General features: G+C 36.0%; 1 long non-coding RNA gene across 1 annotated transcript; it reads left to right on the top strand.

Moving 5' to 3' along the window:
• Nucleotides 1-1,286: 1,286 nt before the first annotated feature.
• On the top strand, nt 1,287-14,952 carry LOC136789744 (uncharacterized). Its single transcript, XR_010828670.1, has 3 exons — nt 1,287-1,396; nt 2,266-2,495; nt 14,875-14,952. It is a non-coding gene; the product is annotated as an uncharacterized lncRNA (long non-coding RNA).
• Nucleotides 14,953-15,693: the final 741 nt, after the last annotated feature.

The raw sequence follows: 15,693 nt of genomic DNA, 5'->3' as shown, positions 1-15,693 counted from the left end.
ATTCTACAGCAATTTTTAGTACTACGAACACTAACCAGTCTTGTAAGTTTTGGATAAAATTATCATATTACTACAGAGCTATTTCTAAATTATCCCATGTTGTAAAGGTTGTTAGCACTCTCAATCTGATTACAGGAGGCCAGGAAAATTACCCAGTTTTGGGTCTGTATGAGTAACAGATGACACTTTAGAGGAAAAATGCAAACAACAGCAACAAAAAACTTTGAAGACAGAAAATACTAATTCTTGCGTTAGCCAGCACCTATCTTTAACATTTTGATGATGTTTGTGAGTATTATATACCATAAAAACGTGAATACTTCACATACTATTATTTTGCAATAGTTGAGGCATACCTTCTTCACTCTAAAGATGAAAACTGAGATCAAATGCACTAGATGCTAGTCTGAATTATATCTCCTTTTTTTGGACCAGTACTTTCAAATATTCAAGTCCTATGTGTACTTTGGAATTCCATATCTGGAATTTTTGGAATAGATAACAAATTTCCCTATTTACAGTCAAAGCTATTCCTTCGTTCTCTGAAAGAGATGTTCTCTAAGTGCGACAATTATCCCACATCCTTGACTAATCTTCAGCTTCCTGGATGAGATTTTCAATTTAGAAATAATATTATATTTTACATATTTAAAGTTGGTGTCAATTCTACATTGTTGCTACTCTAGTCTGAAATGTGTAATCTGCAGGTGAAGTGATGCTCCCAGCTTGTTTCGTATTTGTTTTTGGTAAAGGTATTTTATTAAAGTGAATATTTAGGGCTGTGCTCTGTACTTGCTCTATGTTGGGCTAAAAATCTCGCTCGAAAGGAATTGGATCTGCTTGTGTTTTGTTGGAAAAAAGAATGCAAGTTTTTGCTCGATCTGGTTGTACTTAAGTTCATTAAGTTAAAAAACAACAACAACAAAAAACCACAACAGTCTGGCAAACATAATCATATGTAGTACTTGTTTGTTTATTTGTCTCTTGCCCAAAAATGCCTGTAGTAGGAGTTTATGTCCATCTTGTAACTATCTCAGAACAGGGTTTTCTCTTGTATAGTGTGCAGAATTGTTTTTCTTCCTTGATTTAAAAAAAAAAAAAAAAGATTTTACAACGTTCTTTCTGCTTGAATAGTTGAATAGCAAAGTAGAAAGTCAGCCATTTATAACATATAATTAAGCTCTTTATATGCTGAACATTTGTCGTTACTATAGGAAAAAATGTTTGCTTCTCTTGTGTAGTGTTCTGGCATTAAATGCTGTGAATACCTTTATTTCATTATTACAGGTGCATTTTTGAGAGACCAACATTTTAAACAGAGCTCTGCTTTTCCTTGCAAAGGAAAGCTGAAATATAATAGAAGAGACTGAAAATTAGAAGTGATCTCTAATTCAAGGTACATAACAAAAATCACACTTTCCTTGCACATCTCCACAGAACGCTATGTGTTACATTTTATGACAATCAGTGCAAATCAAGTACCGCACACCATGCTGAGCTTGGAATCAGCATTCAACATGCAATCCTCGGGACAAAAGTAGGTGGTACTGATGGGGATGAAAACTGGTTTGGATGAAAACTACAAAAAGTAGGAAAAATAGATCTCCTAACAACAAAATCACACCTGGTGTTAAAGCCTAGTCTTTCATTAAGCAATGATTATTGCCTGCTGTGTATAAAAATAGCCAACACAAATAGCACAGCTTAGCAGTGCTAATTTAATAGTTGAATGTGCTTATGGGTGTTCAGTGGAGCAGAGCGAATAATCCAACAGGAGTAGTATATTGAATGATTTTAGTCCCTCTTTTCTACTTACAGAATAACCACAAACAGATCACAATTTCCTTGAGCTCATCTCTTCAAATATTTTTTATTAATAGTTTTTCCTAGATACAATTTACTGAGTTGATTGATCATGAATATTCTGAATTTAAACCATAATGCATATTTGTGGTTAATCAGATAAGTCACATTTTATCATTCTTACAGACTGACTATGTGAGTATACAGCAGTTTTCAGGGAGCTCACGGGGCATATGTAAAAGAGAGCAAGTGTACAAAAATACATGTAAAAAACTATGATATTTCCCAAAATTAATTTGCATTATTTATCTTCAGTATAGGTAAAACAGAATATTCACTGCATGTATTAACTACAGAACAGACATGAACTATAGGTCTTCTTACTTTGCAATTAATGAAATGTATTTTGCTATTGCAGGCATGTACTTAGTGGGTAATGTGCATGCTATTTTTCATTCACAGGGAAAGGTGAAATAAGGCACATGTCCACCGTTTTTTCCAAAGTAAGAAGGGGAAGTTGTACCACAAAGGTGTACAAGACAAAATTTAAATACTGTATCTTTGAACTGAATGTGAAATTCACTCAGTGGCTGACAGCCTGCATGCCCATTGCTGAATCACAAGCAAGAAAATAGGATGATGCAGTGCCATCAGGAAGGGAAGCAAAAGGCTGGGATTCACTTCAGATGGTGGTAAGTCAGCTGAGAATGTTGTGCAATTGACATTTGTAATTACAACGGCAAGGGACCCTAAGCAGAAAATGGCCCACTGGTAGATTAGGAGGTCACCGTTACAAATCACAATGTATCTGTACAGTCACATTCTCTTTATTTCTTCTGCTTCAGCTTTGAGTATGTTGTCCCACTCCCAGGTATGCACTTCATAAAGTTTTATAAAAGCTAGCTCACTTGGACTTGATGAGCAATAATACAAATACAGTAAGAATAATGCAAATTTGCATTTTGTGTAGAATTACAGGGGCCTGATCCCATTTGAGCTTTTCAATGAGAAGGTAATCAAGTGATGTTATAGCCATCAGAATATGACATTAAATTGGGGCTATACAGACCACTCTTATGCACTTCTTTGAATTATGCATGGTGTGCTTTGTAGAAGAGCAAGGTTATTTTCATATTTTTTCCTTAGTACTTCAGTTAATGGGGAAACCATAGAGTTGTTTTACTGTTGAAAATCCACTGCACCTCAGTTACATTTAATCCTGAAAAATTCTTGCTGCCTAATCCCAGGTTGCTTTGCTCAGGGACGTGGTGGAGTCACAGTCCCTGGGGTGTGTTTAAGGAGAGGCTGGACCTGGTGCTTTAGGACATGGTTTAGTGGGTGACATTGGTAGTAGGGCGATGGTTGGACCAGGTGATCTTGGAGGTCTTTTCCAACCTTAATGATTCTATGATCCATTTGAAGGATTAAGTGTGAATTTAACATTCATTTCATTGAAATGAATGCAAACATTGGAATTTGGCATGAAGTAGAACTTCAGTTTCAGTAATGACAAGTGACTCTTTAAAGCACATATTAAAATTCTCAATAGGACTTTCATTGATTTGAGATCTAGTACTTTAGCTTTCTCTTGAATACATGGCAAATTGATAAGGTTTCCAGTATGTGGATAGCTAGGTTAACAGAGCTGTCTTTGTGGCAGAAATAAGATCGAAGAATCTTTATCTATATCAAAAAAAGGTCCTATTTAACTTGAATAACGATACCTTGAACAAAATAATCATAATAGACACAATTATAGTATGCTTTAAAATATCACCATAGATGCAAGAAAGCCTCTATCTCAATGAACTCAGGATCATATGTATTCATCATCTTTTCTCAGATGTCCTCCAGTAGTTAATATGCATCTGGTCTCCTTCAGTCTAAACTGTTGTGAACTTTGGGAGTGAATTGAAAGCTCCTATCCATTCCTATGCACCTCAACTGGAAATGATTATAAACTGTTGATTAAGAGGATGCTACAGTGCTCGTTCTCTTTAGCCCTAAGAGAAAAATACTTTCTAAGGATGCAAAGCAGCTAATATATTTATTTCCTGGTTTTAAAGAGAGTCTTAGATAATTTACATAATTTTACTTTAAAAAATAAATAAATAAAAATAAATACATGTAGAATTAGGTAGATGCTTTTTTTTTTTTTTTTTTTTTTTTTTTTAAGTGGGTTGTAGAAGTACTTACTGATACAACAGAACCAATCTGGGTTTACAGTCCTTTCCTGTTTTCTTCGTACCACTAAAATCCCTATACTGTGCATGCTACCTTCCCCCAGTCATTTTTTCCCTATCCTTCTCCACTGTCCTCTTCTAAATTCTTCTCTACTTTACAGGTACTAAATGACTTTCAGAAATACTCCCAGCTTGCATTTGTCTCAGCTTTGTCTCAGCTCTTTGGCCTCACGTTTGCCTTTGAATCTGTTGCATCTTTTAAAGACCTGAAGAAACCTTTATTTTTTCTATTTTCTAACTATATTTTCTAAATGTCATAGGTTTGTAGATAGAAGAAAAAAACTTTTTTTTTTTTTTTTGAAGCACTGAATTTAGCAACATGCATTTGTATCCTATGCATATACCCTCCTATTTCAGGAAGATCAGAGATACATCTTTAAAACTTAATTGTATGTATCAAGAGGAAGAGAGTGATCAAACCTTTCATCTTGTTGGGACTTGGAAAGATTTGATATATGATAAACATTAAAAGTGAAGATGACAGTTCATTCAGGAAAATTTAAACACAGTAGGATGTATACACAAATGTCTATTTTCCAGAATTGCTGTGGTAATTTAATAACTTAATGATTTCTAAAATAAGGAATTAGAAGTTCCTATAGAATGTTTTCTTTACTTCTCTAAATGAGTGACTAGCTGACAAATGAAACAAGCCAGAAAGCTCTGCTGTCACTGCAGGTATAATTTTACCTGAACTTTTGTTGTGGTGGGAGGGTGGTTTTTTTTGTGTTGTTGTTTTCTTAAAAAGAAAACAAAATGCTCAGTACTCTCTTAGAGTGCTTTATGCCACACTAATTACATCACTGCTATTTAATATTCATGAAGTGACTGGGAGAGCTCTTTGGTGAAGTTCTAAAACAGTGTTTCATTATATTTTCTAATTTTCTATGTAGATAGTTTCTGTTAATTTCACTAAAACTGAATTCCAATATGTGTAGAGGAATGACACTAACAGAAGAAAATTGAGACTGAAATGAGACTTTTCTTAGACAGAATTAGGGGAAAAAAATGAAACAATAGAGCTTTGACTATTTTTTTCTTGGACTGAAACTGTCTTGTTATCCTGCTTCATAGATTTTTTATAATTTGACCTTGAATGAAAGAGCTTTCATTCCTGATAGAAACTAATTGTATGTGTGGTTTTCAAATCATAGTGTTAAAATGAAATTAGTACTGCACAGGAGGGGATATTAGAAGGAAAACACATGGTCTTAATGGGCTGTAAACCTTCTGAGTGAAGCACTATTTTCAAACCAATGAGATAGATGTAAAGTCAACCTTACTATCTATGATTCAAGTATATCCCTGACAGTTATAACCTAGACCTTAAATAAAAAACTATAGAGACTTAAAAACTACACTCTGATGCTCCAAAATGTCTTCCCCTGTGTTACTGGGCTCATACAATGTTCTTAGAAACCACAAAGATCAGAAACTGTAAAAGCTTCCTAGAAAAAAATGGATTAGGACACATGTGCCTTGTGTCATGGCATTTGCTAATAACCTCCTTGCACTCAATTGTCTGGTGCAGAAAGATGCTCTCTGCATCTGGGCAACTTGCAGGTTTCAGTAACAGTACAATAAGCCTTTAAGGGTCTGTGACAGTATGGATTACAGCTGAGATAAATTAAGTATTCTACCACATGTTAGTGCCGTGGATTGATGTGTAAAGGTTTTAACACATTCTTTGAAGGAAAGTCAGATTTTATTATATTAATATGAATCTTTGAGTTGTGCTCTTTTTTCTTAAGAGCACGTGTTTTAAATTACTTTATGTAATTTGTCTTCCTTTTCTTCTTAAAACACACTTCACTTTTACAGTGTACACAGTGATCCGCATTTGTTTGCTCTGGAGATAATGCGAGTTTTGCCATTGGCTTCAACAAAGAAAATCATTTTGCACAGTAATTGCTTGTAATATGCAGATATAACTGTTTAATACTATGTGCTATATTTCAAAAATAGCCGGGAAGAGAAATGGAAAGCCATAATACTGAAGAATTCTGGAGCTTTGGTTCTTGTTTACGCTACACTCCCTTTTTATACTGCTTAGCTCTGGAAACATAGAGCACTCCTGAAATAATATGGTTATAAACTTCGATCACTTTGAGGTTGTTTTACTGTGACACAACGTAAAGAAGCCTTCACGTATCAGGAGACTAGCACCTAGAAATAACTGGCTACCCTGTCCTTTCCTTTATGGTACCTACCCAAAGCTTTTTAGAAGGTATTCTTTAGGCTCTGTGCACTTCATGTTTTTGCAGTTAAAGCTGTGGTGACCACTTAGATAACATGATAAAATATGAAAGTATGAGATAAATTTGGTTTAACTATCTGAATTACTTCCAAATTCAGATAAAGTATTGTGCTTAAACCCTCTTCTGCAAACAGAAGTATGATAACTTCATAAAAATTACAAAAGATGTAGAACATGCTTTATCACAGAAATGTGAATGGCTTCATACCTTAGTATTTTGATAATTTAGAGCATTAATTGATAAATACTTTGCTAGCTTTCTGGTGCATTCAGAGCTAAAGAAGATCACAGGGCCTTTTTTCATGTATACGGAACATCATTGACTGCAGTGGAATTACTGTACAAAGGAGTTAAAGGAAACTGCAAGATGATCTGGCAGAGGTTATTTTTTCATATAGACAGCAAGAATTTGTTCCATATAGACACAAAGGATGGTGGCCAATGAGCTGAGTCAAAGCTGCTTCTTAAAGCTATTTATCTTGTGTGTGTCCATGTCCAGTTGAGGACTGTCACAGAAAAGTGCTGGCTCTGTGGTACTGAATCCCTTTTAATAGTGCATCTATTCCATGCTCTTGCATCTGGTTAAGACAGTCTGTTTACCTAACAGCCATCCTCCTCCAGGAGGGTGGTCTTATATTTCAGAGCCTACCACCCTTTGTATGGGTTTGACTCAAACAGTAGACAGAAACTAAAAAAAATTTTATATAAAATACAATAAAAAGTTTGAGCTGTGGAACACTGCTCTTTCTGAACTGTGAAAGAGGACTTTCAGCAATACATGGGAGTGCTATCTTCTCCATCGTGTGGTAGCAAGCACTGCCGCTTTCCAGTCACTCACTTTGGAGCACAGCTTGGGTGGGAGGATATCTGCTCCTTGTGACTGAGTTACTGACTGTGATAGGGTGCGGTGAGCACTATCATCACATCCCACTGCATTTTAGATAGAGATAACATCTGGAAAAATCATCCTGGACAAGGCTCAGGGCCACTGTAATTGTCATTTAGTAAATAAATCCCATAAAAGAGTCTGAAGATCTTTCTGAAGGTCTTCACCAGTTTAGGTGTGGGTATGAGAATATAAACTGACATGTCCTCAGTGCCTTCTATCCTCTGCTTTCTGAAATACCACTCAGCAGACTGAAAAAGAATGAAGCTTTTAATGCTTCTAAAGACAAACCAAAATGTGCAGTGTGAGAGTAGCTTTATAGAAATGCTGAAGTATCAAATGTGATATCCTGCCCTCTGGAATATGAAAAGAGATTTAGAAAGACTATTGTGCAAAAGTTATGCATGTTACCATTGCTGTGATATAAATTTAGTGGAGATTTTTTTCCCTTAAAATTTATATTTCTGAGTCTATTCGTTAAGTGGAAAAATCTCATCTTTTCGTTTAAACAAATGAACTTCTGTCTTCAGAGAAAGACTTGGTAGTGTAAAATCAAGCTGAAGGCAGGGAAAACAAAGTTTTTGTCTTGGACTCTTGGGCAGTGTGTTTCAGTTTAAGCCAGTCTCAGTATTTGCGTGTGCCTAAGGCTGCCAATACTGATTAGGTATAGCCCTGAGACTGTAGAAAACTGAGATGACTGTTTGTATTGGGTCCTCCCCCTTATCTTACTTTATTGCAGAGAGGAAAATGATGATAAAATTATTTCCTGACAAGTGGCTCTGGCAGACACGTTGCCTCTGCAGGGTTTCTGATCCAAAGCTGCTAATCTGATTGCAAGAACCAGGGACCCAGGGCCTTCTTGCTGAAACATCATCGTACTTGCTTGGATTTTGATTCCATTCTACTCAGCTTACTCACCTCCTTGGCAGCAAAAGTCAAGAAATTTGGCAAGATTGGGTAATTTTTCCCTGGCTAACCCAGGGAAATAAGAATGATTTTCCCTTGTACTTTTAGCTGAGGAGATAATATGCTCACTGCTGAACTATGTGAATGCCCTTTCTTTTCTCAGGTAACACCTGTGTGTTTTCCGAGAGTCAAAAAAAGACAAAGGAAAGAGTAGATGGCATGAAATTACGACATCCACATCCATTTGCACCCACTTTTATAAATAAATCAAATTAGGACCCTTTTCCTACTACGGTGTGTGGAAATACTGATGTCGCAGAAGTATTTGAGGAAGCTTTGAATAAGCACTGCTTCTCAAGAAAGCCCTGATTCCTTCTCATGAATGAGTAATCACTTAGTCCTCTTGGGATCTTGGGAGCTCCTTGCAGACTGATCAAAGAGGGCTGGACTGGTCTTAAATGTAGTCTCTCTTCCAGCTACGTTCCCATTTCTCTGGCTTTTCTAGCTGAGGGGAGGACTTTACAGATTTTAATTACAACTGTAAAATAAATACTATTAATTTACGACTTCTAAGAGGAAAAATGTTGCTAAAGTACAAAATTTACCCATTCAGACCTCTGGATTCTCATTTCTAATTCACTTCCCTCCAACATCCCAAAATGTATTTGGCATCTTTGCTTAATGTTCACACATCTGAAACTGCTGCTTTGGCTCTTTCTAGCAGGCACTGGAGTTACGCTCCACTGAAATTAAAGGAATTTCATTTGCTTGTATCTTTTGGCAACTGGACAAAAGAATTTATAAGAGTAAGCCTTTGCCAAGTGAAGGATAGCTTAGTTGTGATACAGAATAGGTTATATTAGGTATGTCTGCCAATCAGCAAATGATTGAATGAAATGTATTTGTCTGCCTTAAGCAGATATAAATGATGTGGTTTTTGTTGTTGTTGCTTTTTAATTCACAGATTTATACAGGATCTTTTGAACAAAAGACAATCTCTTTTCTATCTGGCAACTGTCAATTTATAGTTGAAGGAATGATTGTTAGCAGTGACTAATAGTTACACAAGAGATGTGTCACCTTTAAAAAATACTTTGCCTTTTCAGTATTTTAGTCATCATTCTTCTAAAAGCAAGGACTCTTTTACAATTTACAGGCATAAAAGCATTGTTTTTAGTAATCAAATCGTTAACATCAAATGTCACATTTGGAAAAAAAGAAAAATAACACATTCATTACTTCATTCTGAAGGTTTGCTTAACCATTACAGTGCTGTAAACAGTCATCAGCTCCAATGGGATCTGACCATATTTTCAGTTGTTACTTCCTGTTGCAGAGCATCTAGAGTGAATTGTGATACATGCTGAGAGGAAAGTTAGCTTCGAAGTAAGGATGTATTTGAAGTGCAGTATTTTCAAACAAAGGTGAATATTTTTTCATGGAGAACAGAAGTATGTAATTACCTAAAAGAAATATTTTGACTTTCTCATTAAATAAGGACTAATGTAAAAACACTTATGGTCTTGAAAAATAAGGTAGGAACTTAAAAAAAATCTTTTAAAAACAATTGACATGAAACAGGTATATTCCTTTAAAAGCAATTGAACTATAAATAATTGGTTTGATGTAAATTGACAAATTACTTCAGCTGATTTGAGCATGAATGTTGGAGTGGGCAAACAGCTTGGCAGTGTAAAAATGAAAATGTGCGTATTTTCCATTTAAGATGAGATTGAGAGAATATAGATACCCTCCAGACTGAAGTGCACAAGCTGAAATTTGAAACAGTTATGGAAAAATGCAAATATTTTGTGCATGAATTATAATGTGTCTAACTTTATTGTTTATAGCTGAGATTTAAGATATGCGATATACCCAAAGTGAAAACACTTGTGAGTGAACAGGACGTTTTTCTTCATTCCACACAAGTATTAGATAGATACTGACAGTTAGCAAAGCAAGCCCTCGAGTTTCAAATCCATGTCTAGAGCCATTAGTTGAAGTCAGGTTTCACCAATTTGTTTTACCATGAGCAAGGGCCATGCAAAATATCACTTCTGATGGCTGAGTCTAATGTCCATTATATAGCTTCACCCTGGCTAATAAATTGAAATACAGAAAGGACTCCCATTTTTACGTTGTTATTGAAGAAAATGTTAGGACGGTTAAAACAGTGGTGCTTGGTGAAATTAAAGCTGGATGTGAAGTGATAGAGAATCCAATCTCTATTAGTTTATTCACTTAACTCTGACTTAATTGAAACCTAAAGACAGCACTTTCAGGGAGACCCACATATCTGTGCTATCTGTGTGGCCATCAACACAGAAACTATCATGGGTTTTCTCTTTTTAGTTTAAGCAGTGGTGTTACCTGGAAAACTTACTAAGAACAGCTGTACACTTGTACACTGTACTTTGATTTTTGTGGTGACTTGAGGGTGATGTAATACCTAAATTGGCTTTACACTTTCTACAGGCAATCTGTGACAAAAAAAAAAAAAAAAGGAAACTGAGGTAATAGGAGCATTATCTAAATGAGATGAGGAAACGCAGTGGGACATCCAAATGAACCGTATTCACCTGTGTCAATAATCAGAGCAGTAGTATTCCTAACTGGCAGAAACTTAAACCAACTGGTCTTCCAGTTTAAGATTGTAGCTCAACACATATTTTGTTTCCTTTTTAAAAAGAACAGAAAATCCTTACCAGTGTTAGTTTAGATATAGTAGATTATGAGCCTTCAGACAGGGAAACATATCCAAAAGCTTGTGAGAGTCCTTAAAATGATAACATCTAAGAGTTTTATATATATATATTCCAGAAAGTAAAAATGAGAGATCACTGGGAACACTTTCCCTTCAAATGGAGGAGAAAAAAAAAAGTCACTTGCTCTTGCAGATGGGAGGTATCAGGGAAAGCAGCCTTTGCCATGGGAAGGAGATGGCTTTGCTCTAAGGGGTAACATAAATCAGATGCTTCTTCAAACTTAATTCCACTCCAATTTTTTGCCACCAGTTTCAGGATCTGGGAAAAATAACTCATAAATAAATGAAAATGTGATGTTTTTAACCTTAGGCATATAGAATGGATTAAATTAAATTAATTAATCTGATTTTAAATGGAAAACATTTCTTAGCTGGAGTAAACAGAGAGGAAGGCTAAACTAAAACTGTTAAAAAACAAGTTAAGCTATTTCAAGTAAGTTTCCTTTACTCTCCTTGGGAAAAGCAGAAGGGAAAAATAAAAAAGGCACTGAATATTAACTGTTCTTCATGACCACGAAGATGAGGGGATTTTTCTTAATTGGTCAGAGCTGTTACCCTTTCACATCTTGTTGTCATCAGATTCAGTATGCATTCAGTTTTACAGTTTACTGTTTTTCAGTGGTGTTGTCATGTCAACTATTGGCTGTCCTTCTACCTAGTAGAGACATGCAAGATGGTGACAGCTGTCAATATTTACTGTGATTTAAGGTTTTCCAGAGAGGAGAAAATTTTAGCTGAACACCTGTTACACCTGTATCATAAAATTAGTAATTCTTATGTGAACTCAGAAGAGGAAAAATGTAAATATAAAAAAAGACATCACTCTTAGTATGTATAGATCTTCCTTTCTGCAAAGCCTACATATTTTGTGTTTGTGAAGTTGAGACATCATCCAGAGTACACACTGATTGCAATTATTGTGTGGAATTACAATTTAAAGTTTAATGTTGTTTTAATAGTAATGAGAAACAAATGACAAAGCAAATGTTGTGCTGCTAAAATATATATACCTGAAAGCAGAATTCAGGTGATTTTCTTTCTCCTATCTATTTATATGCTTTTGTTTTCGTATTTGATTGTGCTTGCTTGAAATCGGCTCTAAAAGAAGCTTCTTTTGTTCTGTGTTCACTGTCAAATCTGGCACAGAGTGTAGAATCAGTGCTGGGAAAGATTATTTCTTGCAGAAATAATGAAGTAATAGGAACATTGCTTTTTTTCTTTTTCTCTTTTAAAGTGGATTTGAATATATCCAGTGGTTCAAACTGAACGTATGCTGAAGTTTCTGTGAAAAATCCCGTGGGGAATTAGATGCTTATTCTTGGATGTATTTGAAAATGCCAACTCAAGATCATAAATTTAATCTGTGGATAAGAAATCTTATCAACTGCAGAGTGATTTCACTCAGGACAGCAGGAACTGTCCACACCTAACTCAATGTAGGCAACAGGAGTTATGAAAGAGAAAAGACAGACTGAATGAAAGTTATTTAGGAATACTGATGGCACTGCCTACTTAAGCAGTTTTGAAACATCTCTGTGAGAATCCTTTCACATGTAATATTTTCCAATAAGGGGGAATCACTGTGACTGTTAGTCACAGCCCCACTTCTGTTATTGTTTCAGTTCATTATTTCATTTTTCCCTCTTTTTTGTTTCTCTTTTTACCTGAATACTTTTTTTCTCTTGGATTTTGCTTTTTTAGCAAGGGTTCTCTTCTGTTCTTTTTCAAGCAAGTTTTCTGTTATTTGTTTAAATCATGTTTGCTAAGTCCCTAACAGCTGCACCTCAGAGCTGATGGTTACCTGGACCCATCTCAGCACGTGGAAGCTGTTTTGATTCAACAAGTCTTAAACTCCCCAGAAGCCTTTGCAGAACTTCATCAATGACACTACTGTGTAACTAAATGTTAGCTTTAAATACGCTCTCACGTAATAATTAGCATTGTCACTAGTGGGATGTGGATCTCTGCAAGAGCTAATTTGTTCTTCTGCCTGAAGTGTCTTAATGTTGGTATAGTTTTTGTACTGTGAAATCAGTCATTGCCCAGCTCCAGGTGACATAAACTTATTGCTGCATCGAGAACACTCCATCAACTGTGTTAGATTATCATTATTCTAAAGCACAGAAAGTGTGTGATGATGTTGGCCTGTGATATCTGTAATACTAATGAAATAACATTCTGATAACCATTTCAAATGGATTTATTTTGTTACAGAGACAATGGTACTGCTAAAGAAGCATTGTTTGCATCTCATGCAGCTCTCACGATGCTTTTCTGACTTAGCAACATGAATGATCACAATTCATTGCAGTCTTGATGACTCTTCTGATACTATGAGACTTAACATATTTTCCTCTTAAATTCCAAGTTATTTTTGTATCTTTTTATTTAAATTCATGAAGTACATGTATATTAAAAAAAAAAACTTGCAGGAAAAAAAAAGCCTGAAAGCTCATCTACATATTTCCAGAGTGTAAAATAAAGAACAAACCTAGACAATAGATTTTGCAAGCTTCTGCCTTTAAGATTTTTTTAATAATAGTTGAGGAGCCTCAGTCTCTAGGACTTTGGGAAGTGTGACTGAAGACTTGTGATGTTGGCAATACTGCACATAGTCCTAGAAGAGCTCTGAATTAGTTACTAAGAATGACAAGTAAAGATTAAGAATTAAAAGACTGAGTTGGTGATGAAGACATCATCTCAGCAGAAGCTGCCTGGTTCTCTGAGGACCCAAGCCTTGCAACTGTCAGCAGTAAATGAGGAGATCTTGTAAACATGCTTTAAAGAGATGGAGGAATCATAACAAGCAAAAAACATTTGACTTCTCCACCTCAGAGCAAACTGATGCTTTTATCCATCAAAGTCTTCCTCATGGGTGTCATATGTGTTAGTGTTCTTTTGGGACAAGAAAGATCCTTCACACGTCTATTCCCTCTCATCATGTTATGAAGTAATCAGAGATCATAATGAATTTGGTGGCCTTATGGCAGACTCTAGCTGTAGCAAGTGAAATAAATGTGACATAATTATATATATACCTGTCCTAAGCATATATGTTTTCTTATTCCTCTCTTGGCAACTCCTAACGTAATTGTGAGCTGTGGCATAAGGAATATAATCTTCTTGGGGTCAATGCAAATGTGCATTTGAGCGACTGAATGCACTAATTGGAGTACCCTGCCTTTATTTGGCTTCTGTGTTTGAACTAATCCAATGTGTAAAGGCAAATCAGGATCGTTCCGTTCCTCATTGCTGTGCAATACTGGTGGGGAGGTGTTCAGCAGTAGAGCTCTAAGGGCATATTTGACTTCACTGTGTTCACAACAAGAGTCATGGTTTTACTGTGAATTAAACTATTTATGCAGGTACCTTTTTTATTCATGTAAAGCAGGAAGGGGAAAGCGTGATTGCTTTCCACTGTTCTGCGGAGAATATTAAATGCAGCTTTAAAGAGGTAGAAATAGAACCAAAGTGTTTATTAAAATACTGAAACTATCCAGGTTAGTATTGAGAAGGTTAAAAAGTATTTAGGCTCTAATTAATTAAAACTATATTTACCAATTGTATATTACAATTACAAAACTATATTACCAATGTATAGCAGTATGCATTATCTAGGTATTTCAATCAGCACGTCCTTAATTATCAATATGGGTACAGTCAGTTCCTAGGTGCAAAGGATGGCCCTGATTCAAGATAACAGAATCCTTTATTTCACTTAGGGGAGAGGTACAGCAAAGAATTAGGGGTACAGCAAAGAATTAGGAAACCTACTCCTGTGGTTCTCAGAGCTCCACAAGCCATGTTCTGCCTTGCAGTAGCCCTGGGCCAGTGCCCCAGATTCCTTTAAGCCTGTTGATTTGCCTTGATTACCTGGTTGCTTATAATGACATCTTTAAAGTTGTGACAGCATTCACAAAGCTTGTCAAATAGCTCCTGCTTATTCTGGTACTGTAAAGAAGCCTAGTGCGTCTCTGTTTCCTAAGCAAACTCTCATTTGGTCCTTGTACTTCAGATAGCACCAGCAGTCCTGCATCTGGGACCTAATGAAGATGGATAACTGCTGAGTTCTGCAGCTTTGTAAGCTGGCTGGATTAACCTTTGTGATAGTCAAGGTATAGTAGTTCTTTCTCCATGAAACCGTTTTTTTCTCTTCAGGTTCTATTAAGGGGGTGGACGTTTCAGCAATGCTGACTCACTTTTAATTGGGACTGTCTAGCTGTCATTTGCTTAAGGCAGCCAACTCCTACACCTGGCTGAATTTCCCTGTTGTAATCAAATGAAACAGGGATGTAAACAGTGAACAGTATGTCAGTAGTCAGAAGTAAGTATGACAAACTCTGCTTTAGCATAGGGAGATTACTACCATTTAGTACTGTTTTTTAACCAAGAAACAGATTGGAAGAATAACTGCAGAACAGTGTAGTGTGTAGTTTGTCACCAGCATGTGTTGTATGTGAAATGCCACAGCCTCTAAGAAGCACAGGAGGGACATTGCAAGACAATGAAGGAGAGGAGAAAAGAAGCAGAGGGCCTGATAAATGAAAATTAAAGAGCCTGACAACTGCAGATAAGCACTCACCTAACAAGATGCTTATTACTTAATCTATGAAGAAGTATCATGAGATAGGTAACAGGGCTGGCATGCTACTGAATTTATTTAATACGCCACTTTTTTTTTTTCTTCCAATGCCTCTTTGGATCTTAAAGCTACATTTTCAGAGAGGCGAAGACCTGTACCCCTTGATACAGGAATGCACAGACCTTTGTGTACCCATGCTACAAAGTTTACAGGCTTTCTTCACAGTTTATGGGTTCTGTTATATCTGCCAGT

The sequence above is a fragment of the Anser cygnoides genome, chromosome 1 (genome assembly GCF_040182565.1).
Source record: "Anser cygnoides isolate HZ-2024a breed goose chromosome 1, Taihu_goose_T2T_genome, whole genome shotgun sequence".
Classification (NCBI taxonomy): Eukaryota; Metazoa; Chordata; class Aves; order Anseriformes; family Anatidae; genus Anser; species Anser cygnoides.
The sequence above is the reverse complement of the archived record's forward strand: the minus strand, read 5'-3'. Positions and strand labels throughout refer to the sequence as shown.